Source organism: Ambystoma mexicanum, chromosome 3q (assembly GCF_040938575.1).
Source record: "Ambystoma mexicanum isolate Mex_15411 chromosome 3q, UKY_AmexF1_1, whole genome shotgun sequence".
NCBI classification, from domain to species: Eukaryota; Metazoa; Chordata; class Amphibia; order Caudata; family Ambystomatidae; genus Ambystoma; species Ambystoma mexicanum.
Genome location: NC_090926.1, coordinates 1,303,579,898 through 1,303,602,088, shown reverse-complemented (window position 1 = coordinate 1,303,602,088; position 22,191 = coordinate 1,303,579,898). Strand labels below are relative to the sequence as shown.

The 22,191-nt window shown below is 56.5% G+C and overlaps 1 protein-coding gene across 1 annotated transcript in view; it reads left to right on the top strand.

Moving 5' to 3' along the window:
- Window positions 1-208: 208 nt before the first annotated feature.
- The window catches only part of LOC138447913 (zinc finger protein 544-like), a 202,873-nt gene continuing 180,890 nt past the window's right edge, over window positions 209-22,191 (top strand). The window contains exon 1 of the mRNA XM_069604430.1: window positions 209-281. The gene's annotated coding sequence lies outside the window, so the exon portion shown is untranslated. The remainder of the gene's footprint in view (window positions 282-22,191) is intronic.

Below are 22,191 nucleotides of genomic sequence, written 5' to 3'. Positions count from 1 at the left end.
CTTGAGAGGCCCTTTTATGGGGAAAGTTGCATCATGTGGAGGGGGTCGGGGCAGAGGGCACGGGTTCGAGACGGGGCGCAGTAGTTAATGCCTCGCCCTCCTGTGGGGCTCCTGGCGTCCTGCAGGAGCATGTGCTTGGGCGGCCTTTGGGCTATTTCTGGACTCCACTTGGGCTAGGGATGAGTTTCCCTTTCTAGCAGCCCAGCGGCTCGGTTGGGCTGCATGTCCGTTTCCGGTTCTAGCCCAAAGGGGGCGCCGGAGAGAGGGACCCGCACACGCCGGTAAGAGGGGGGCGGGGGTGTCAACCAGCCCGGGACCCCTTGGGGGCCACTGGCCCCGCACTAAAAGCCCCCACCCCCGTGCAGAACAAATGTAGCTAACCCTAATATACGGAAAGCCCCCCCCATGCCCCCTGTCTCCCCCCCCCCCGCCTTTCATGTGCACGCTTTGCTCCTTGGCGTGATGGGGGTAACCCTGAGAAGGCATAGGCAAAGAATCTTCTGTGAGCGGGGGGAGGGGGCTGAGTGACAGGAGGCGCCTCTGAGCGCCGCTTCTAGGCACTTGCGCCTTTCATCGCGTGAGTGCTGGGCCTGGGAAGGTGGCAAGGCTGGCATGAGGTGCCTGCTCTCAAGCAGTGGCGCCAACTGGACCTCCCATGAAAGCCGGGATAGGTGTGTGTGCCGCCAGGAAGATAGCTCAGCGAGCAAATGCCTGCAGGTAGCTCAGTGACGCAAGCGCCAGCTCTTGGCACCCAGGCAGACAGCTCAGCGAGCAAGCCCCAGCTCCTGGCACCCGGGCAGATAGCTCAGTGACGCAAGTGCCTACTCCTGGCACCTGGACAGATAGCTCAGCGAATAAAGCCCCTGCTCCTGGCACCTGGGCAGATAGCTCAGTGACGCAAGCACCTGCAGATAGCTCAGTGACGCAAGCTCCAGCTCTTGGCATCCAGGCAGATAGCTCAGCGAACAAGCGCCAGCTCTTGGCACCCAGACAGATAGCTCAGCGAGCAAGCAGCTGCTCCTGGTACCCAGGCAGACAGCTCAGTGAGCACGTGGCTGCTACTGACACCCGGGCAGATAGCTCAGTGAGCAAGCGCCTGCTCCTGGCACCCGGGCAGATAGCTCAGTGATGCAAGCGCCTACTCCTGGCACCCTGGCAGATAGCTCAGTGAGCAATTGCCTGCTCCTGGCACCCGGGCAGATAGCTCAGTGACGCAAGCGCCTACTCCTGGCACCCGGGCAGATAGCTCAGCGAGCAAGCGCCTGCTCCTGGCACCCCGGACAGATAGCTCAGTGAAGCAAGCGTCAGCTCCTGGCACCCGGGCCGATAGCTCATTGACACAAGCGCCTACTCCTGGCACCCGGACAGATAGCTCAGCGATTAAAGCGCCTGCTCCTGGCACCTGGGCAGATAGTTCAGTGACGCAAGCACCTGCAGATAGCTCAGCGACGCAAGCTCCAGCTCTTGGCACCCAGGCAGATAGCTCAGCGAACAAGCGCCAGCTCTTGGCACCCAGGCAGATAGCTCAGCGAGCAAGTGCCTGCTCCTGGCACCCGGGCAGATAGTTCAGCGAGCAAGCACCTGCTCCTGGCACCCTGGCAGATAGCTCAGTGAGAAATTGCCTGCTCCTGGCACCCGGGCAGATAGCTCAGTGACGCAAGCGCCTACTCCTGGAACCCAGGCAGATAGCTCAGCGAGCAAGCGCCTGCTCCTGGCACCCGGACAGATAGCTCAGTGAAGCAAGCGCCAGCTCCTGGCACCCGAGCAGATAGCTCAGCGAGCAAGCGCCAGCTCCTGGCACCCGGGCAGATAGCTCATTGACGCAAGCGCCTACTCCTGGCACCCGGACAGATAGCTCAGCGAATAAAGCGCCTGCTCCTGGCACCTGGGCAGATAGTTCAGTGACGCAAGCACCTGCAGATAGCTCAGCGACGCAAGCTCCAGCTCTTGGCACCCAGGCAGATAGCTCAGCGAACAAGCGCCAGCTCTTGGCACCCAGGCAGATAGCTCAGCGAGCAAGTGCCTGCTCCTGGCACCCGGGCAGATAGCTCAGCGAGCAAGCACCAGCTCCTGGCACCCGGGCAGATAGCTCAGCGAGCAAGTGCTTGCTCCTGGCACCCGGGCAGATAGCTCGGCGAGCAAGCACCTGCTCCGCGCCTGCTCCTGGCACCCGGGCAGATAGCTCAGCAAGCAAGCGGCTGCTCCTGGTACCCAGGCAGACAGCTCAGTGAGCACGTGGCTGCTCCTGGCACCCAGGCAGACAGCTCAGTGACCCAAGCGCCTACTCCTGGCACCCGGGCAGATAGCTCAGCGAGCAAGCGCCAGCTGCTGGCACCCGGGCAGATAGCTCAGCGAGCAAGCGCCTGCTTCTGGCACCCAGGCAGATACCTCAGTGACACAAGCGCCTACTCCTGGCACCTGGGCAGATAGCTCAGCGAGCAAGCGCCTACTCCTGGCACCCGGGCAGATAGCTCAGTGACGCAAGCACCTACTCCTGGCACCCGGGCGGATAGCTCAGCGAGCAAGCGCCAGCTCCTGGCACCCGGGCAGATAGCTCAGCGAGCAAGAGCCTGCTCCTGGTACCCGGGCAGATAGCTCAGTGACGCAAGCGCCTACTCCTGGCACCCAGGCACATAGCTCAGCGAGCAAGCGCCTGCTCCTGGCACCTGGGCAGATAGCTCAGTGAGCAAACACCTGCTCCTGGCACCCAGGCAGACAGCTCAGCGAGCAAGCGCTTGCTCCTGGCACCCAGGCAGATAGCTCCGCGAGCAAGGGCATGCTCCTGCCACCAACGCAGATAGCTCAGTGAGCAAGCCCCTGCTCCTGGCACCCAGGCAGATAGCTCAGCGAGCAAGCGCCAGCTCCTGGCACCCGGGCAGATAGCTCAGTGACGCAAACGCCTACTCCTGGCACCTGGACAGATAGCTCAGCGAATAAAGCGCCTGCTCCTGGCACCTGGGCAGATAGCTCAGTGACGCAAGCACCTGCAGATAGCTCAGTGACGCAAGCTCCAGCTCTTGGCATCCAGGCATATAGCTCAGCGAATAAGCGCCAGCTCTTGGCACCCAGGCAGATAGGTCAGCGAGCAAGCAGCTGCTCCTGGTACCCAGGCAGACAGCTCAGTGAGCACGTGGCTGCTACTGACACCCGGGCAGATAGCTCAGCGAGCAAGCGCCTGCTCCTGGCACCCGGGCAGATAGCTCAGTGATGCAAGCGCCTACTCCTGGCACCCGGGCAGATAGCTCAGCGAGCAAGCGCCAGCTCCTGGCACCCTGGCAGATAGCTCAGTGAGCAATTGCCTGCTCCTGGCACCCGGGCAGATAGCTCAGTGACGCAAGCGCCTACTCCTGGCACCCTGGCAGATAGCTCAGCGAGCAAGCGCCTGCTCCTGGCACCCCGGACAGATAGCTCAGTGAAGCAAGCGCCAGCTCCTGGCACCCGAGCAGATAGCTCAGCGAGCAAGCGCCAGCTCCTGGCACCCGGGCCGATAGCTCATTGACGCAAGCGCCTACTCCTGGCACCCGGACAGATAGCTCAGCGATTAAAGCGCCTGCTCCTGGCACCTGGGCAGATAGTTCAGTGACGCAAGCACCTGCAGATAGCTCAGCGACGCAAGCTCCAGCTCTTGGCACCCAGGCAGATAGCTCAGCGAACAAGCGCCAGCTCTTGGCACCCAGGCAGATAGCTCAGCGAACAAGCGCCAGCTCTTGGCACCCAGGCAGATAGCTCAGCGAGCAAGTGCCTGCTCCTGGCACCCGGGCAGATAGCTCAGCGAGCAAGCACCTGCTCCTGGCACCCTGGCAGTTAGCTCAGTGAGCAATTGCCTGCTCCTGGCACCCGGGCAGATAGCTCAGTGACGCAAGCGCCTACTCCTGGCACCCGGACAGATAGCTCAGTGAAGCAAGCGCCAGCTCCTGGCACCCGAGCAGATAGCTCAGCGAGCAAGCGCCAGCTCCTGGCACCCGGGCAGATAGCTCAGCGAGCAAGTGCTTGCTCCTGGCACCCGGGCAGATAGCTCGGTGAGCAAGCACCTGCTCCGCGCCTGCTCCTGGCACCCGGGCAGATAGCTCAGCAAGCAAGTGGCTGCTCCTGGTACCCAGGCAGACAGCTCAGTGAGCACATGGCTGCTCCTGGCACCCAGGCAGACAGCTCAGTGACCCAAGCACCTACTCCTGGCACCCGGGCAGATAGCTCAGCGAGCAAGCGCCAGCTGCTGGCACCCGGGCAGGTAGCTCAGCGAGCAAGCGCCTGCTTCTGGCACCCAGGCAGATACCTCAGTGACACAAGCGCCTACTCCTGGCACCTGGGCAGATAGCTCAGTGAGCAAGCGCCTACTCCTGGCACCCGGGCAGATAGCTCAGTGACGCAAGTGCCTACTCCTGGCACCCGGGCGGATAGCTCAGCGAGCAAGCGCCAGCTCCTGGCACCCGGGCAGATAGCTCAGCGAGCAAGAGCCTGCTCCTGGTACCCGGGCAGATAGCTCAGTGACGCAAGCGCCTACTCCTGGCACCCAGGCAGATAGCTCAGCGAGCAAGCGCCTGCTCCTGGCACCTGGGCAGATAGCTCAGTGAGCAAACACCTGCTCCTGGCACCCAGGCAGATAGCTCAGCGAGCAAGCGCTTGCACCTGGCACTCAGGCAGATAGCTCCGCGAGCAAGGGCATGCTCCTGCCACCCACGCAGATAGCTCAGTGAGCAAGCCCCTGCTCCTGGCACCCAGGCAGATAGCTCAGCGAGCAAGCGGCTGCTCCTGGCGCCCACGTAGATAGCTCAGCACCCAGGCAGATAGCTCAGTGAGCAGCCAAAGTGAGCAAACGTCTGCTCCTGGCACCCAGACAGCTCAGCAAGCAAGCGTCCTGGCATCTAGGCAGACAGCTCAGCGAGCAAGTGGCTGCTCCTGGCATCCAGGCAGACAGCTCTGTGAGCAAGCGCCTGCTCCTGGCACCCTGACATACATGGGGTTCCCTTTCATACTCTGTGCACCTTGAAGTTGCACAGAATAAGTCATTTGCTATTATTCCTGCGGCACCAGTGCAGTTTGGCTCCTATTATGGCCCTCTTCATCTATGCTCCTTCATTCAATACCGCCGCCCCCTGCCCGCAAGCAGCGAGAGATCCTTCATTTAATGTTTAATGTTTCTCAAGCCGTGAAAGTTCCCACTGTGAGCATTTATCTAATCCACATGATTTGCTCCCTCTACACACCTGCTAGGGCACCTGATGGGGCATTCAATAAACTAAACGCCATTACGCTTAAGGCTTTCAAGATGACTTTTTGGGGGGATGCTCTGCCTGTCTAGTACCCTATCTGATGTTTGGTTTTGGTGCATGTTTACGGCACAGCCAGCAAACTATCGCCAACACCATTGCTACAGAGAAGAGACACAGTGAAAGGGGGCCAGAATGATGACTGTGCTTGGCATGACAACTGGAAGTGTGTGGCATGCTCTGCCGGCACTCTACATGTCATGCCAATAGAATGTTCTCCCAATCAAGAGTCCTGTGCCATGTCCTGTGTGGGAGTCACTTTCAAAGCTGCAATGACCTAGAGCTTAAGATGGATTTCTAGCCAGACTCTACGTCATTGCAGTCAAGGCTATTCTCAAGAGATTGAGTGTTCTCAGGGGTGTCTCTAATGAGTCTACCCAAGACAATACACAATACTCAATAATAGACATGTACATTCACCATAGGCTCTTAAAATGCATTCAAATGACTTAATCAAACTTGCAAGTAAATGATTGCAGTAATAACTGAACCAAATCACAAGTGAATCCTAACTTCAGCCCCAACCCCTAAGATGAAAGTCACAGGAGCCCAAAAGTCACAGGAGCCACACTGCCCCACACCAGAAGGTAGTCTCTGTCGGCAAGTTCTAATTGTATTTGTGTTGGTGACTGTTCAAAGAAGATATTCAACAAGGTCTCTAGGGAAGTAAATTGCGTTCTTATATTTCAGAAAATACTACCCAGGTTCGACGACCAAAAGGCGGTAGAATGGAAGATTAGGATACTAAAGGACTGTTCCCAATGTTATCCTACCAAGTGCAGGATGAAAAATATGTTGCGTTTACTAACCCCCTAACTCCAATTTTCCCTGATGACTTGATGGGTCAACTGGTGGTCACTGGAGGTTGGATTTCCCGCTGTTGGTTCCGGTGAGATGTGCCCAGGAACCGCGTGTGCAAAGATTCTTCTGGTCAGGTCCAGATACAAGATTTACCAATGCAGGCCTCTTCAGGTCACTTCATAGGATGGGAGAAGACAAGTTCCAACTACTGTCACCACACCCAGGCTATGGCAGGCGTTCTTCCAGTCATGGGTGAAGGAGCGTCTCTAGGACAGGGTCCCTTGAGGCTGGTACACTGCAATTCGCATGGAAAGCGACTTGTACCACAAGCTGGCAACCACTGAAGTTCTGTGTTCAACTGCGGAACGGCAACGCTTCTGGTGAGAGGTAGGCCACGAGAGAGCCGGTCAGTCCATCAGCTGGTTCAGAAAAGCTGCATCCTCGAGAAGGTTATCGACCAAGGGCTGAAGCACAGATCAGGGTTTTGGCAGACCAGGTAGCCCAGCAGGGCTTCACGGGGCCAGACATAGGAAGGGATGCTGGGCCACTTCAGGTAGCCCAGCAGGGCTTCACCGGGCCAGACACAGGAAAGGATGCTGGGCCACTTCAGGAGTCTGCTTCAGAGATCAGGTAGCCCAGCAGGGCTTCACCGGGCCAGACACAGGAAAAGATGCTGGGCATCTTCAGAAGTCTGCTTCAGAGATCAAGTAGCCCAGCAGGGCTTCACCAGCAGGGCTTCACCGGGCCAGACACAGGAAAGGATGCTGGGCCACTTCAGGAGTCTGCTTCAGAGATCAGGTAGCCCAGCAGGGCTTCACCGGGCCAGACACAGGAAAGGATGCTGGGCCACTTCAGGAGTCTGCTTTAGAGATCAGGTAGCCCAGCAGGGTTTCACCGGGCAGACACAGGAAAGGATGCTGGGCACTTCAGGAGTCTGCTTCAGAGATCAGGTAGCCCAGCAGGGCTTCACCGGGCCAGGCACAGGAAGGGATGCTGGGCCGCTTCAGGAGTCTGCTTCAGAGATCTGGTAGCCCAGCAGGGGTTCACCGGGCCAGACACAGGAAAGGATGCTGGGCCGCATCAGGAGTCTGCTTCAGAGATCAGGTAGCCCAGCAGGGCTTCACCGGGCCAGACACAGGAAGGGATGCTGGGCCGCTTCAGGAGTCTGCTTCAGAGATCTGGTAGCCCAGCAGGGCTTCACCGGGCCAGACACAGGAAAGGATGCTGGGCCGCTTCAGGAGTCTGCTTCAGAGATCAGGTAGCCCAGCAGGGCTTCACCGGGCCAGGCACAGGAAGGGATGCTGGGCCGCTTCAGGAGTCTGCTTCAGAGATCTGGTAGCCCAGCAGGGCTTCACCGGGCCAGACACAGGAAAGGATGCTCGGCCGCATCAGGAGTCTGCTTCAGAGATCAGGTAGCCCAGCAGGGCTTCACCGGGCCAGACACAGGAAGCGATGCTGGGCCACTTCAGGAGTCTGCTTCAGAGATCAGGTAGCCCAGCAGGGCTTCACCGGGCCAGACAAAGGAAGGGATGCTGGGCGACTTCAGGAGTCTGCTTCAGAGATCAGGTAGCCCAGCAGGGCTTCACCGGGCCAGGCACAGGAAGGGATGCTGTGCCACTTCAGGAGTCTGCTTCAGAGATCAGGTAGCCCAGCAGGGCTTCACCGGGCCAGACACAGGAAGGGATGCTGGGCCACTTCAGGAGTCTGCTTCAGATATCAGGTAGCCCAGCAGGGCTTCACCGGGTCAGCACAGGAAGGGATGCTGGGCCGCTTCAGGATTCTGCTTCAGAGATCGGGTAGCCCAGCAGGGCTTCACCGGGCCAGACACAGGAAGGGATGCTGGGCCGCTTCAGGAGTCTGCTTCAGAGATCGGGTAGCCCAGCAGGGCTTCACCGGGCCAGACACAGGAAAGGATGCTGGGCCCCTTCAGGATTCTGCTTCAGATATCGGGTAGCCCAGCAGGGCTTCACCGGGCCAGACACAGGAAAGGATGCTGGGCCACTTCAGGAGTCTGCTTCAGAGATCGGGTATCCCAGCAGGGCTTCACCGGGCCAGACACAGGAAAGGATGCTGGGCCACTTCAGGAGTCTGCTTCAGAGATCGGGTAGCCCAGCACGGCTTCACCGGGCCAGACACAGGAAAGGATGCTGGGTCACTTCAGGAGTCTGCTTCAGAGATCGGGTATCCCAGCAGGGCTTCACCGGGCCAGACACAGGAAAGGATGCTGGGCATCTTCAGAAGCCTGCTTCAGAGATCAGGTAGCCCAGCAGGGCTTCACAGGGCCAGACACAGGAAAGGATGCTGGGCCACTTCAGGTAGCCCAGCAGGGCTTCACCGGGCCAGACACAGGAAAGGATGCTGGGCCACTTCAGGAGTCTGCTTCAGAGATCAGGTAGCCCAGCAGGGCTTCACCGGGCCAGACACATGAAGAGATGCTGGACCACTTCAGGGGTCTGCTTCAGAGATCAGGTAGCCCAGCAGGGCTTCACCGGGCCAGACACAGGAAAAGATGCTGGGCATCTTCAGAAGTCTGCTTCAGAGATCAAGTAGCCCAGCAGGGCTTCACCAGCAGGGCTTCACCGGGCCAGACACAGGAAAGGATGCTGGGCCACTTCAGGAGTCTGCTTCAGAGATCAGGTAGCCCAGCAGGGCTTCACCGGGCCAGACACAGGAAAGGATGCTGGGCCACTTCAGGAGTCTGCTTCAGAGATCAGGTAGCCCAGCAGGGTTTCACTGGGCAGACACAGGAAAGGATGCTGGGCACTTCAGGAGTCTGCTTCAGAGATCAGGTAGCCCAGCAGGGCTTCACCGGGCCAGGCACAGGAAGGGATGCTGGGCCGCTTCAGGAGTCTGCTTCAGAGATCTGGTAGCCCAGCAGGGGTTCACCGGGCCAGACACAGGAAAGGATGCTGGGCCGCATCAGGAGTCTGCTTCAGAGATCAGGTAGCCCAGCAGGGCTTCACCGGGCCAGACACAGGAAGGGATGCTGGGCCGCTTCAGGAGTCTGCTTCAGAGATCTGGTAGCCCAGCAGGGCTTCACCGGGCCAGACACAGGAAAGGATGCTGGGCCGCTTCAGGAGTCTGCTTCAGAGATCAGGTAGCCCAGCAGGGCTTCACCGGGCCAGACACAGGAAGGGATGCTGGGCCGCTTCAGGAGTCTGCTTCAGAGATCGGGTAGCCCAGCAGGGCTTCACCGGGCCAGACACAGGAAAGGATGCTGGGCCCCTTCAGGATTCTGCTTCAGATATCGGGTAGCCCAGCAGGGCTTCACCGGGCCAGACACAGGAAAGGATGCTGGGCCACTTCAGGAGTCTGCTTCAGAGATCGGGTATCCCAGCAGGGCTTCACCGGGCCAGACACAGGAAAGGATGCTGGGCCACTTCAGGAGTCTGCTTCAGAGATCGGGTAGCCCAGCAGGGCTTCACCGGGCCAGACACAGGAAAGGATGCTGGGCATCTTCAGAAGCCTGCTTCAGAGATCAGGTAGCCCAGCAGGGCTTCACGGGGCCAGACACAGGAAAGGATGCTGGGCCACTTCAGGAGTCTGCTTCAGAGATCAGGTAGCCCAACAGGGCTTCACAGAGCCAGACACAGGAAGGGATGCTGGGCCACTTCAGAAGTCTGCTTCAGAGATCAGTTAGCCCAGCAGGGTTTCACCGGGCCGGACACAGGAAACGATGCTGGGCGACTTCAGGAGTCTGCTTCAGAGATCAGGTAGCCCAGCAGGGCTTCACCGGGCCGGACACAGGAAAGGATGCTGGGAATCTTCAGAAGCCTGCTTCAGAGATCAGGTAGCCCAGCAGGGCTTCACCGGGCCAGACACAGTAAAGGATGTTGGGCCGCGTCAGGAGTCTGCTTCAGAGATCAGGTAGCCCAGCAGGGCTTCACCGGGCCAGACACAGGAAAGGATGCTGGGCCGCTTCAGGAGTCTGCTTCAGAGATCAGGTAGCAAAGCAGGGCTTCACCGGGCCAGACACAGGAAGGGATGCTGGGCCGCTTCAGGAGTCTGCTTCAGAGATCAGTTAGCCCAGCAGGGCTTCACCGGGCCAGACACAGGAAAGGATGCTGGGCCGCTTCAGGAGTCTGCTTCAGAGATCAGGTAGCCCAGCAGGGCTTCACCGGGCCAGACACAGGAAGCGACGCTGGGCCACTTCAGGAGTCTGCTTCAGAGATCAGGTAGCCCAGCAGGGCTTCACCGGGCCAGACAAAGGAAGGGACGCTGGGCGACTTCAGGAGTCTGCTTCAGAGATCAGGTAGCCCAGCAGGGCTTCACCGGGCCAGACACAGGAAAGGATGCTGGGCCACTTCAGGAGTCTGCTTCAGAGATCAGGTAGCCCAGCAGGGCTTCACCGGGCCAGACAAAGGAAGGGGCGCTGGGCGACTTCAGGAGTCTGCTTCAGAGATCAGGTAGCCCAGCAGGGCTTCACCGGGCCAGACACAGGAAGGGATGCTGGGCCGCTTCAGGAGTCTGCTTCAGATATCATGTAGCCCAGCAGGGCTTCACTGGGTCAGCACAGGAAGGGATGCTGGGCAGCTTCAGGATTCTGCTTCAGAGATCGGGTAGCCCAGCAGGGCTTCACCGGGCCAGACACAGGAAGGGATGCTGGGCCGCTTCAGGAGTCTGCTTCAGAGATCGGGTAGCCCAGCAGGGCTTCACCGGGCCAGACACAGGAAGGGATGCTGGGCCGCTTCAGGAGTCTGCTTCAGAGATCGGGTATCCCAGCAGGGCTTCACCGGGCCAGACACAGGAAAGGATGCTGGGCATCTTCAGAAGCCTGCTTCAGAGATCAGGTAGCCCAGCAGGGCTTCACGGGGCCAGACACAGGAAAGGATGCTGGGCCACTTCAGGTAGCCCAGCAGGGCTTCACCGGGCCAGACACAGGAAAGGATGCTGGGCCACTTCAGGAGTCTGCTTCAGAGATCAGGTAGCCCAACAGGGCTTCACAGAGCCAGACACAGGAAGGGATGCTGGGCCACTTCAGAAGTCTGCTTCAGAGATCAGTTAGCCCAGCAGGGTTTCACCGGGCCAGACACAGGAAAGGATGCTGGGCCACTTCAGGAGTCTGCTTCAGAGATCAGGTAGCCCAGCAGGGCTTCACTGGGCCAGACACAGGAAGGGATGCTGGGCCGCTTCAGGAGTCTGCTTCAGAGATCAGGTAGCCCAGCAGGGCTTCACCGGGCCAGACACAGGAAAGGATGCTGGGAATCTTCAGAAGTCTGCTTCAGAGATCAGGTAGCCCAGCAGGGCTTCACCGGGCCAGACACAGTAAAGGATGTTGGGCCACTTCAGGAGTCTGCTTCAGAGATCAGGTAGCCCAGCAGGGCTTCACTGGGCCAGACACAGGAAGGGATGCTGGGCCGCTTCAGGAGTCTGCTTCAGAGATCAGGTAGCCCAGCAGGGCTTCACCGGGCCAGACACAGGAAAGGATGCTGGGCCGCTTCAGGAGTCTGCTTCAGAGATCAGGTAGCCCAGCAGGGCTTCACCGGGCCAGACACAGGAAGCGACGCTGGGCCACTTCAGGAGTCTGCTTCAGAGATCAGGTAGCCCAGCAGGGCTTCACCGGGCCAGACACAGTAAAGGATGTTGGGCCACTTCAGGAGTCTGCTTCAGAGATCAGGTAGCCCAGCAGGGCTTCACTGGGCCAGACACAGGAAGGGATGCTGTGCCGCTTCAGGAGTCTGCTTCAGAGATCAGGTAGCCCAGCAGGGCTTCACCGGGCCAGACACAGGAAGGGATGCTGGGCCGCTTCAGGAGTCTGCTTCAGATATCATGTAGCCCAGCAGGGTTTCACCGGGTCAGCACAGGAAGGGATGCTGGGCCGCTTCAGGATTCTGCTTCAGAGATCGGGTAGCCCAGCAGGGCTTCACCGGGCCAGACACAGGAAGGGATGCTGGGCCGCTTCAGGAGTCTGCTTCAGAGATCGGGTAGCCCAGCAGGGCTTCACCGGGCCAGACACAGGAAGGGATGCTGGGCCGCTTCAGGAGTCTGCTTCAGAGATCGGGTAGCCCAGCAGGGCTTCACCGGGCCAGACACAGGAAAGGATGCTGGGCCACTTCAGGAGTCTGCTTCAGAGATCGGTTATCCCAGCAGGGCTTCACCGGGCCAGACACAGGAAAGGATGCTGGGCCACTTCAGGAGTCTGCTTCAGAGATCAGGTAGCCCAGCACGGCTTCACCGGGTCAGACACAGGAAAGGATGCTGGGCATCTTCAGAAGCCTGCTTCAGAGATCAGGTAGCCCAGCAGGGCTTCACGGGGCCAGACACAGGAAAGGATGCTGGGCCACTTCAGGTAGCCCAGCAGGGCTTCACCGGGCCAGACACAGGAAAGGATGCTGGGCCACTTCAGAAGTCTGCTTCAGAGATCAGGTAGCCCAACAGGGCTTCACAGAGCCAGACACAGGAAGTGATGCTGGGCCACTTCAGAAGTCTGCTTCAGAGATCAGTTAGCCCAGCAGGGTTTCACCGGGCCAGACACAGGAAATGATGCTGGGCCACTTCAGGAGTCTGCTTCAGAGATCAGGGATCCCAGCAGGGCTTCGCCGGGCCGGACACAGGAAGGGATGCTGGGCCGCTTCAGGAGTCTGCTTCAGAGATCGGGTAGCCCAGCAGGGCTTCACCGGGCCAGACACAGGAAGGGATGCTGGGCCGCTTCAGGAGTCTGCTTCAGAGATCGGGTAGCCCAGCAGGGCTTCACCGGGCCAGACACAGGAAAGGATGCTGGGCTCCTTCTGGATTCTGCTTCAGATATCGGGTAGCCCAGCAGGGCTTCACCGGGCCAGACACAGGAAAGGATGCTGGGCCACTTCAGGAGTCTGCTTCAGAGATCAGGTAGCCCAGCACGGCTTCACCGGGTCAGCCACAGGAAAGGATGCTGGGCCACTTCAGGTGCCTGCTTCAGAGATCAGGTAGCCCAGCAGGGCTTCACGGGGCCAGACACAGGAAAGGATGCTGGGCCACTCCAGGTAGCCCAGCAGGGCTTCACCGGGCCAGACACAGGAAAGGATGCTGGGCCACTTCAGGAGTCTGCTTCAGAGATCAGGTAGCCCAACAGGGCTTCACAGAGCCAGACACAGGAAGGGATGCTGGGCCACTTCAGAAGTCTTCTTCAGAGATCAGTTAGCCCAGCAGGGTTTCACCGGGCCAGACACAGGAAAGGATGCTGGGCCACTTCAGGAGTCTGCTTCAGAGATCAGGTAGCCCAGCAGGGCTTCACCGGGCCGGACACAGGAAAGGATGCTGGGCATCTTCAGAAGCCTGCTTCAGAGATCAGGTAGCCCAGCAGGGCTTCACCGGGCCAGACCCAAGAAGGGATGCTGGGCCACTTCAGGAGTCTGCTTCAGAGATCAGGTAGCCCAGCAGGGCTTCACCGGTCCAGACACAGGAAAGGATGCTGGGCCACTTCAGGAGTCTGCTTCAGAGATCAGGTAGCCCAACAGGGCTTCACAGAGCCGGACACAGGAAGGGATGCTGGGCCACTTCAGAAGTCTGCTTCAGAGATCAGTTAGCCCAGCAGGGTTTCACCGGGCCAGACACAGGAAAGGATGCTGGGCCACTTCAGGAGTCTGCTTCAGAGATCAGGTAGCCCAGCCGGGCTTCACCGGGCCGGACACCGGAAAGGATGCTGGGCATCTTCAGAAGCCTGCTTCAGAGATCAGGTAGCCCAGCAGGGCTTCACCGGGCCAGACCCAGGAAGGGATGCTGGGCCACTTCAGGAGTCTGCTTCAGAGATCGGGTAGCCCAGCAGGGCTTCACCGGTCCAGACACAGGAAAGGATGCTGGGCCACTTCAGGAGTCTGCTTCAGAGATCAGGTAGCCCAGCAGGGCATCACCGGGCCAGACACAGGAAAGGATGCTGGGCCACTTCAGGAGTCTGCTTCAGAGATCATGTAGTCCAGCAGGGCTTCACCGGGCCAGACACAGGAAAGGATGCTGGGCAACTTCAGGAGTCTGCTTCAGATATCATGTAGCCCAGCAGGGCTTCACCGGGTCAGCACAGGAAGGGATGCTGGGCCGCTTCAGGATTCTGCTTCAGAGATCGGGTAGCCCAGCAGGGCTTCACCGGGCCAGACACAGGAAGGGATGCTGGGCCGCTTCAGGAGTCTGCTTCAGAGATCGGGTAGCCCAGCAGGGCTTCATCGGGCCAGACACAGGAAGGGATGCTGGGCCGCTTCAGGAGTCTGCTTCAGAGATCGGGTAGCCTAGCAGGGCTTCACCGGGCCAGACACAGGAAAGGATGATGGGCCCCTTCTGGATTCTGCTTCAGATATCGGGTAGCCCAGCAGGGCTTCACCGGGCCAGACACAGGAAAGGATGCTGGGCCACTTCAGGAGTCTGCTTCAGAGATCGGGTATCCCAGCACGGCTTCACCGGGTCAGACACAGGAAAGGATGCTGGGCATCTTCAGAAGCCTGCTTCAGAGATCAGGTAGCCCAGCAGGGCTTCACGGGGCCAGACACAGGAAAGGATGCTGGGCCACTTCAGGTAGCCCAGCAGGGCTTCACCGGGCCAGACACAGGAAAGGATGCTGGGCCACTTCAGGAGTCTGCTTCAGAGATCAGGTAGCCCAACAGGGCTTCACAGAGCCAGACACAGGAAGGGATGCTGGGCCACTTCAGAAGTCTGCTTCAGAGATCAGTTAGCCCAGCAGGGTTTCACCGGGCCAGACACAGGAAAGGATGCTGGGCCACTTCAGGAGTCTGCTTCAGAGATCAGGTAGCCCAGCAGGGCTTCACCGGGCCGGACACAGGAAGGGATGCTGGGCCGCTTCAGGAGTCTGCTTCAGAGATCGGGTAGCCCAGCAGGGCTTCACCGGGCCAGACACAGGAAGGGATGCTGGGCCGCTTCAGGAGTCTGCTTCAGAGATCGGGTAGCCCAGCAGGGCTTCACCGGGCCAGACACAGGAAAGGATGCTGGGCCCCTTCTGGATTCTGCTTCAGATATCGGGTAGCCCAGCAGGGCTTCACCGGGCCAGACACAGGAAAGGATGCTGGGCCACTTCAGGAGTCTGCTTCAGAGATAGGGTATCCCAGCAGGGCTTCACCGGGCCAGACACAGGAAAGGATGCTGGGCCACTTCAGGATTCTGCTTCAGAGATCAGGTAGCCCAGCACGGCTTCACCGGGTCAGACACAGGAAAGGATGCTGGGCATCTTCAGAAGCTTGCTTCAGAGATCATGTAGCCCAGCAGGGCTTCACGGGGCCAGACACAGGAAAGGATGCTGGGCCACTTCAGGTAGCCCAGCAGGGCTTCACCGGGCCAGACACAGGAAAGGATGCTGGGCCACTTCAGGAGTCTGCTTCAGAGATCAGGTAGCCCAACAGGGCTTCACAGAGCCAGACACAGGAAGGGATGCTGGGCCACTTCAGAAGTCTGCTTCAGAGATCAGTTAGCCCAGCAGGGTTTCACCGGGCCAGACACAGGAAAGGATGCTGGGCCACTTCAGGAGTCTGCTTCAGAGATCAGGTAGCCCAGCAGGGCTTCACTGGGCCGGACACAGGAAAGGATGCTGGGCATCTTCAGAAGCCTGCTTCAGAGATCAGGTAGCCCAACAGGGCTTCACCGGGCCAGACCCAGGAAGGGATGCTGGGCCACTTCAGGAGTCTGCTTCAGAGATCAGGTAGCCCAGCAGGGCTTCATCCGGTACAGACACAGGAAAGGATTCTGGGCCACTTCAGGAGTCTGCTTCAGAGATCAGGTAGCCCAGCAGGGCATCACCGGGCCAGACACAGGAAAGGATGCTGGGCCACTTCAGGAGTCTGCTTCAGAGATCAGGTAGTCCAGCAGGGCTTCACCGGGCCAGACACAGGAAAGGATGCTGGGCAACTTCAGGAGTCTGCTTTAGAGATCAGGTATCCCAGCAGGGCTTCACCGGGCCAGACACAGGAAAGGATGCTGGGCCACTTCAGGAGTCTGCTTCAGAGATCAGGTAGCCCAGCAGGGATTCACCTGGCCAGACCCAGGAAGGGATGCTGGGACACTTCAGTAGTCTGCTTCAGAGATCAGGTAGCCCAGCAGGGCTTCACTGGGCCAGACACAGGAAAGGATGCTGGGCCACCTCAGGAGTCTGCTTCAGATCTTCAGTTGGCTGTTCGTCTACAAGGGATTCTTGGCTCCAGTTAATCTGGAGAAGCTGCAGGAGTCTTCTTAATCAAAATCCAGCATGGTAGCAAGTCTAATCCCACCAATGGCAAGGACCGCACCATTCAAACAACCAGTACTTGTTCAATCACGGACAACTACTGGTTTCACTCCTGCCCCAAACCTGGACTCTCTTGCTCCATGGATGTGGAATGATGCTAGACAGTCAAACCCCCTTCCTGGGCCACACACACAAACGCAGCATTAGCTGTGAAAGCAGCAGCTTTCCAGGGCAAGTGCATGCTTGCAGGGACTTCCTGACCTGGCAAGGCAGGGCAAGTGCATGCTTGCAGGGACTTCCAAGTGCATGAGGGCAAGTGCATGCTCGCAGGGACTTCCTGACCTGGCAAGTAAGGGCAAGTGCATGCTCGCAGGGACTTCCTGACCTGGCATGGCAGGGCAAGTGCATGCTCGCAGGGACTTCCTGACCTGGCAAGTGCATGCTCGCAGGGACTTCCTGACCTGGCAAGGCAGTGTCATGACCTACAGAACGCGCCCCTTTTGGACTTCCTGGTCCTTGTCTCAACTGGGCTTGCACTCCCTGGTACTCCCAACATGGCTGTCCAGCGTGAAACACCATCCTCGCTCTACACGTTGGACGTAGCGTGTTCTATTAATAAACCACGCCCCCCGCGGCTCCGTGTGTCTCAATGCTATTGCGAAGTAGCGACCAGACGTGTGCTCCGTAGCTCGCGGTATTGCTTCCCTGATTCTGTCCCTACTAACTCCATTCCTAGTCCCTCTCCTTTCTTTCTTACTTGCTGGACTCGTGTGCTAAATAGTGCACTTTCTTAATTTCCCGGATTCCTGGATCGTTGCATCCCGGAACTTTGAACGCACGCTGGAGTCAGAAGAGATTTGTGCAGCCTTATTCAAGACCCGATCCGTCCAAAAGAAGGCATCGACCAAGAAATCCAGAAAAGATCGGACTCAGGTGAGAAGGGGGGAACTCCTTGACAGTTTGAGACGCCACCCGACCGAACTCGATATGGACATGGAAGCGGGCGTCCAGGACCTGATGCGTGGTATGCAAGAACTATCAACCGAGTTACAGAATCTAAAGGCGGAAAACGCTGCTCTCAAACAATTAGTTCTATCCCGTGATTCTGCCACAAAAGAAAGTGTGTTGCTGGGCGGCATAGTGGACAAATACGATGGGTCAGCAAAAACCCTTCGCGGATTCCTGGATTCATGTTTGGTCCACTTTACTTTAAAGCCCTACTACTTTTCGACTCCCAGGGCTAAGGTGGGTTTCATAATTTCTCACCTTTCTGGAAATGCCTTAACCTGTGCTACGCCCCTCGTTAATTCCGGCGATGCTCTCCTAGATGACTATGATGGGTTCATACAGGCCCTTAAGACCATGTTTGACCGCCCAGAGCAGGTCTATAGTGCCCAGGAACGCCTGTTAGACTTTGAGTAGGGATCCCAGGATATGCTCACCTTTGTAACCCGATTCAAGCTATTAGCCAAGGAAGCTGATTGGTCCCCTGAGGCGAGTTTTACCCTTTTCAGGAGAGGACTGAATGAGAAGATTAAGGATGAGTTGGCCAGAGTGGCTCGCCCAAACTCATTCCAGGCACTAATGGACCTTGCCATGCAAATAGACTTTCGTATCCAGGAAAGGAAGGCAGAGAAGAAGAAATCCAGAGGAAATCCTCCGAAAGTGTCCTTTTAGAGCACCACCAAGACGGACACAAACCCAGGCTCAGTCACTGAACCAGAACCCATGCAGATAGGAGCCTTCCGTGGACCTATATCCCCTCAAGAAAGGATGAGAAGGATTCAGACGGGCTTGTGCATGTATTGTGCCTCCGATAAACACTTGGTTAGGGAATGTCCTCTAGCCCCTTCACGGCGTTCGGGAAACGCCAGCTCCCGATCCTAGATGGAGCAGAGCTTCGGGAGAGAGATGTTTGCTCCACATCAATTCCATCCTTGAACTCTCCTGGACAAAAAAATTTGGTGATACTGCAGGCCTTCCTATCGCCCTCCAAGAATAAGACCTATTCCATTTTGGCCTTGGTAGACTGCGGAGCTATGGGAATATTCATTGATCAAGATTGGGTTGTTAGTCATCACATTCCATACGAGACACGAAGCACCATGCAGCCGGTGGAAGCAATCGACGGAAGACCCCTCACTTCAGGGCCCATAAGCCTGCAGACTAAAGAGATCCAGCTTTCTATAAACCATCACCAAGAGCGGATTAGATTCAACATCATTAAGTCAGCTCATTACCCCATGGTATTGGGTATGCCCTGGTTACAGAAGCACAATCCGTACATCAATTGGACAGCAGGATCACTATTCCTAGGCTCAGAGTTTTGAATGTCCCACTGTCTATTCCTGGATCCCTCCTCGACACCCCCTAAAGAACCACTAAGAGACCAGCAAACACCACTCATGGTTTCCAATATCATACAAGTCCCAGAGGCCTATCAGGGATATGCTGATGTATTTTAAACTGCCATAGTCCAGGCCTTACCCCCTCACAGACCTGAAGACTGCGCCATAGATACAGATCCCTCAGCAATGATTCCCTTCGGCAGAATGTTCATACTTTCTGAACATGAGAAAAAGGCCCTCTGAGAATACCTGGATACCAACCTTGAAAATGGCACCATAAGACCTTCAAAATCTCCAGCGGGTGCTTCGTTGTTCTTTGTTCCCAAGAAGGACACCAAGGAACTCAGACCTTGCCTCGACTATCGTGGCTTAAATCAATGCACCCTCAAAGACCGGTACCCATTGCCCTTGATCTCGGATATCATGGAAGCTGTGAGAGGCGCCGTAATATTCACAAAGTTGGATCTCTGGGGTGCCTACCATTTGATCCGTGTCCCGGAAGGAGACGAATGGAAAACCGCCTTTAGAACACCCTTTGGTCACTATGAATATCTAGTCATGCCCTTTGGACTAGCTAATGCCCCCGCAGTTTTTCAACATTTCATGGATAGGGTGTTCTCTGACATGTTATTCCTCTTCGTCATTGTCTATCTGGACGACATATTGATCTTTTCCAAGGACCTTCAAAAGCATGAAGAACATGTAAAGGCAGTACTACAACGACTCCGTGAACACAAACTTTTAGCCAAACCTGAAAAATGCTTGTTTCACGTTACCTCTGTTCACTACCTAGGATTCATCCTTAGCCCAGAAGGAATTGGTATGGACCCTTCAAAGGTAAAGGCCATACTGGCATGGCCCGCTCCCACGTCCGTGAAACAAGTTCAATCCTTCCTGGGGCTTGCCAACTTCTACCGGAAGTTCATATCCACCTTTTCCGAGATCGTTCAGCCGATCGTTGCTCTCTTGAAGAAAGACACCCCCTTTATCTGGTCTACATTGCAAGATAAGGCATTCCAACGTTTAAAGGCAGAGTTCACGCAAGTCCCCATCTTAGCCCAACCCGACATAAATCAACCATTCCTAGTGGAAACGGATGCCTCTAACTACGCCATAGGAGCAGTGTTGATGCAGGAATTTGAGGATAAACTGGAACACCCCATTGCTTACCTTTCACGAAGCCTGACTCCCAATGAGACACACTACTCCGTCCTGGAAAAGGAACTGTTAGCCATCCACCAAGCTTTCACTGAATGGCGACATCTACTTCTGGGTGCTAGACATCCAGTTCAGGTCTGCACAGACCATCGGAATCTTCAAATTCTACAGTCATTGGAGTGTAGGAACAGTCGTCAGGCGCGTTGGTCCTACTTCTTTGCCCAGTACCAATTCCACATCACTCATGTTCCCGGATCACAAAACCTGATTGCTGACGCCTTATCTCGACGTCCTGACTATGTAACTACTGAAGATAGGGCCTATCCTAAGATGTTTCCCCACATGATTTTTGTAGCTCAAGCAGTCAATCTCCTGGAAGAAATTTGAGTGCAAACCCAATCCTCTGATCTGTGGAAGGATATTTCAAGGAAGAATCAATGGAATCTAAGAGTCAAGGAAGGATATGTATTCAAGGACAATGCACTGGTCATTCCCACACAGAAATTACAACAAAGAATAATAAACATCTGTCATGATACCCTTCACTCCGGACATCGTGGCATAACCAACACCCTCCGCTTCATATAAAGACAGTTTTGGTGCCCTGGAATGAAGACCGACGTACAGCTGTACATCCAAGCTTGTGCTATCTGTAGTCAAAATAAACATGATAACAAGAGACCGGCGGGTCTTCTACTGCAACCTACACTGCCAACAAGGCCATGGGAATTCATTGCTACAGACTTCATTGTGGAATTACCACCTTCCCGAGGATACACGACCATCATGGTTACCATTGACTTGTTCACTCATATGGCTCATTTTACACCCCTGTGTAAGCTACCATCCTCGTCCGAACTTGCTGGAATCTTTCTGGAACACATATTCCGTCTGCATGGACTTCCTTCCAAGATCATATCTGATCGAGGACATCAATACGTCTCACAATTCTGGAAACATCTCTATCGCATTTTGCGAATCCAACACGCCCTCTCATCAGGTTATCATCCCCAAACCAACGGGGCCACAGAACGTGCTAATCAGACCCTGAAACAGTATCTTCGATGTTTCGCCACCAAGGTTCAGGATGACTGGTCGCTCCTGATACCCGTGGTTGAATTCGCCTACAACAATTCCGATCATTCAGCACTTAAGACCAGTCCCTTTTATTGTAGCCAAGGTTTCCATCCATCTGTTCTACCCTCTGTTCTCCCTCATCCCACACCGGTACCTACTATCGACTCCTGGATCCAAACCCTCATCAACATACACCAGGAGGCCAAAAAAACTTAGAGAAGGCCAGAACACAGACTAAGAGGTATGCGGATTCCAAAAGAAGACCAGGGCCTTCTTATACAATTGGTGATCGAGTCTGGTTGTCATCGAAATTACTACCCCGACATCTACGGCCAAACAAATTGGCCCCTCGGTACTATGGTCCATTTCCCATTAAGGAAATTATAAATCCAGTCTCATACCGGATCAAACTACCAGACCCCTGGAAGAAAATTCACCCAGTTTTTCACACATCCTTATTAAAACCCTACATCTAATCTTCCCGGAAATCCTGCAGACCCCCTCCTCTGCTGGTCAACAACCAACTGGAATATGAAGTGTCCCGAATATGCGACTCCAGGTATAAACGGGGTCAGCTTCAATACCTGGTTGAATGGAAGGGATATCCTTCTAGTGAAAGAACCTGGGAACCACTTTCTAATCTCAAGGCCCCTCGACTGCTCAGAAAATGTCACCTCATACACCCAGGCAAATCTGGAGGAACGGGTCTTCGGAGGAGGCATGCTGTCATGACCTACAGAACGCGCCCCTTTTGGACTTCCTGGTCCTTGTCTCAACGGGGCTTGCACTCCCTGGTACTCCCAACATGGCCGTCCAGCGTGAAACACCATCCTCGCTCTACACGTTGGACGTAGCGTGTTCTATTAATAGACCACACCCCCCGCGGCTCTGTGCATCTCAATGCTATTGCGAAGTAGTGACCAGACGTGTGCTCCGTAGTTCGCGGTATTGCTTCCCTGATTCTGTCCCTACTAACTCCATTCCTAGTCCCTCTCCTTTCTTTCTTACTTCCTGGGCTCGTGTGCTGAGTAGTGCACTTTCTTAATTTCCCGGATTCCTGGATCGTTGCATCCCAGAACTTTGAATGCACGCTGGAGTCGGAAGAGACTTGTGCAGCCTTATCCAAGACCCGATCCGTCCGAAAGAAGGCATCGACCAAGAAATCCAGCAAAGATCGGACTCAGGTGAGAAGGGGGGAACTCCTTGACAGGCAGGGCCTTCCTGACCTGGCAAGGCAAGGCAAGTGCATGCTCGCAGGGACTTCCTGACCTGGCAAGGCAGGGCAAGTGCATGCTTGCAGGGACTTCCTGACCTGGCAAGGCAGGGCAAGTGAATGCTTGCAGGGACTTCCTGACCTGGCAAGGCAGGGCACGTTCATGCTCGCAGGGACTTCCTGACCTGC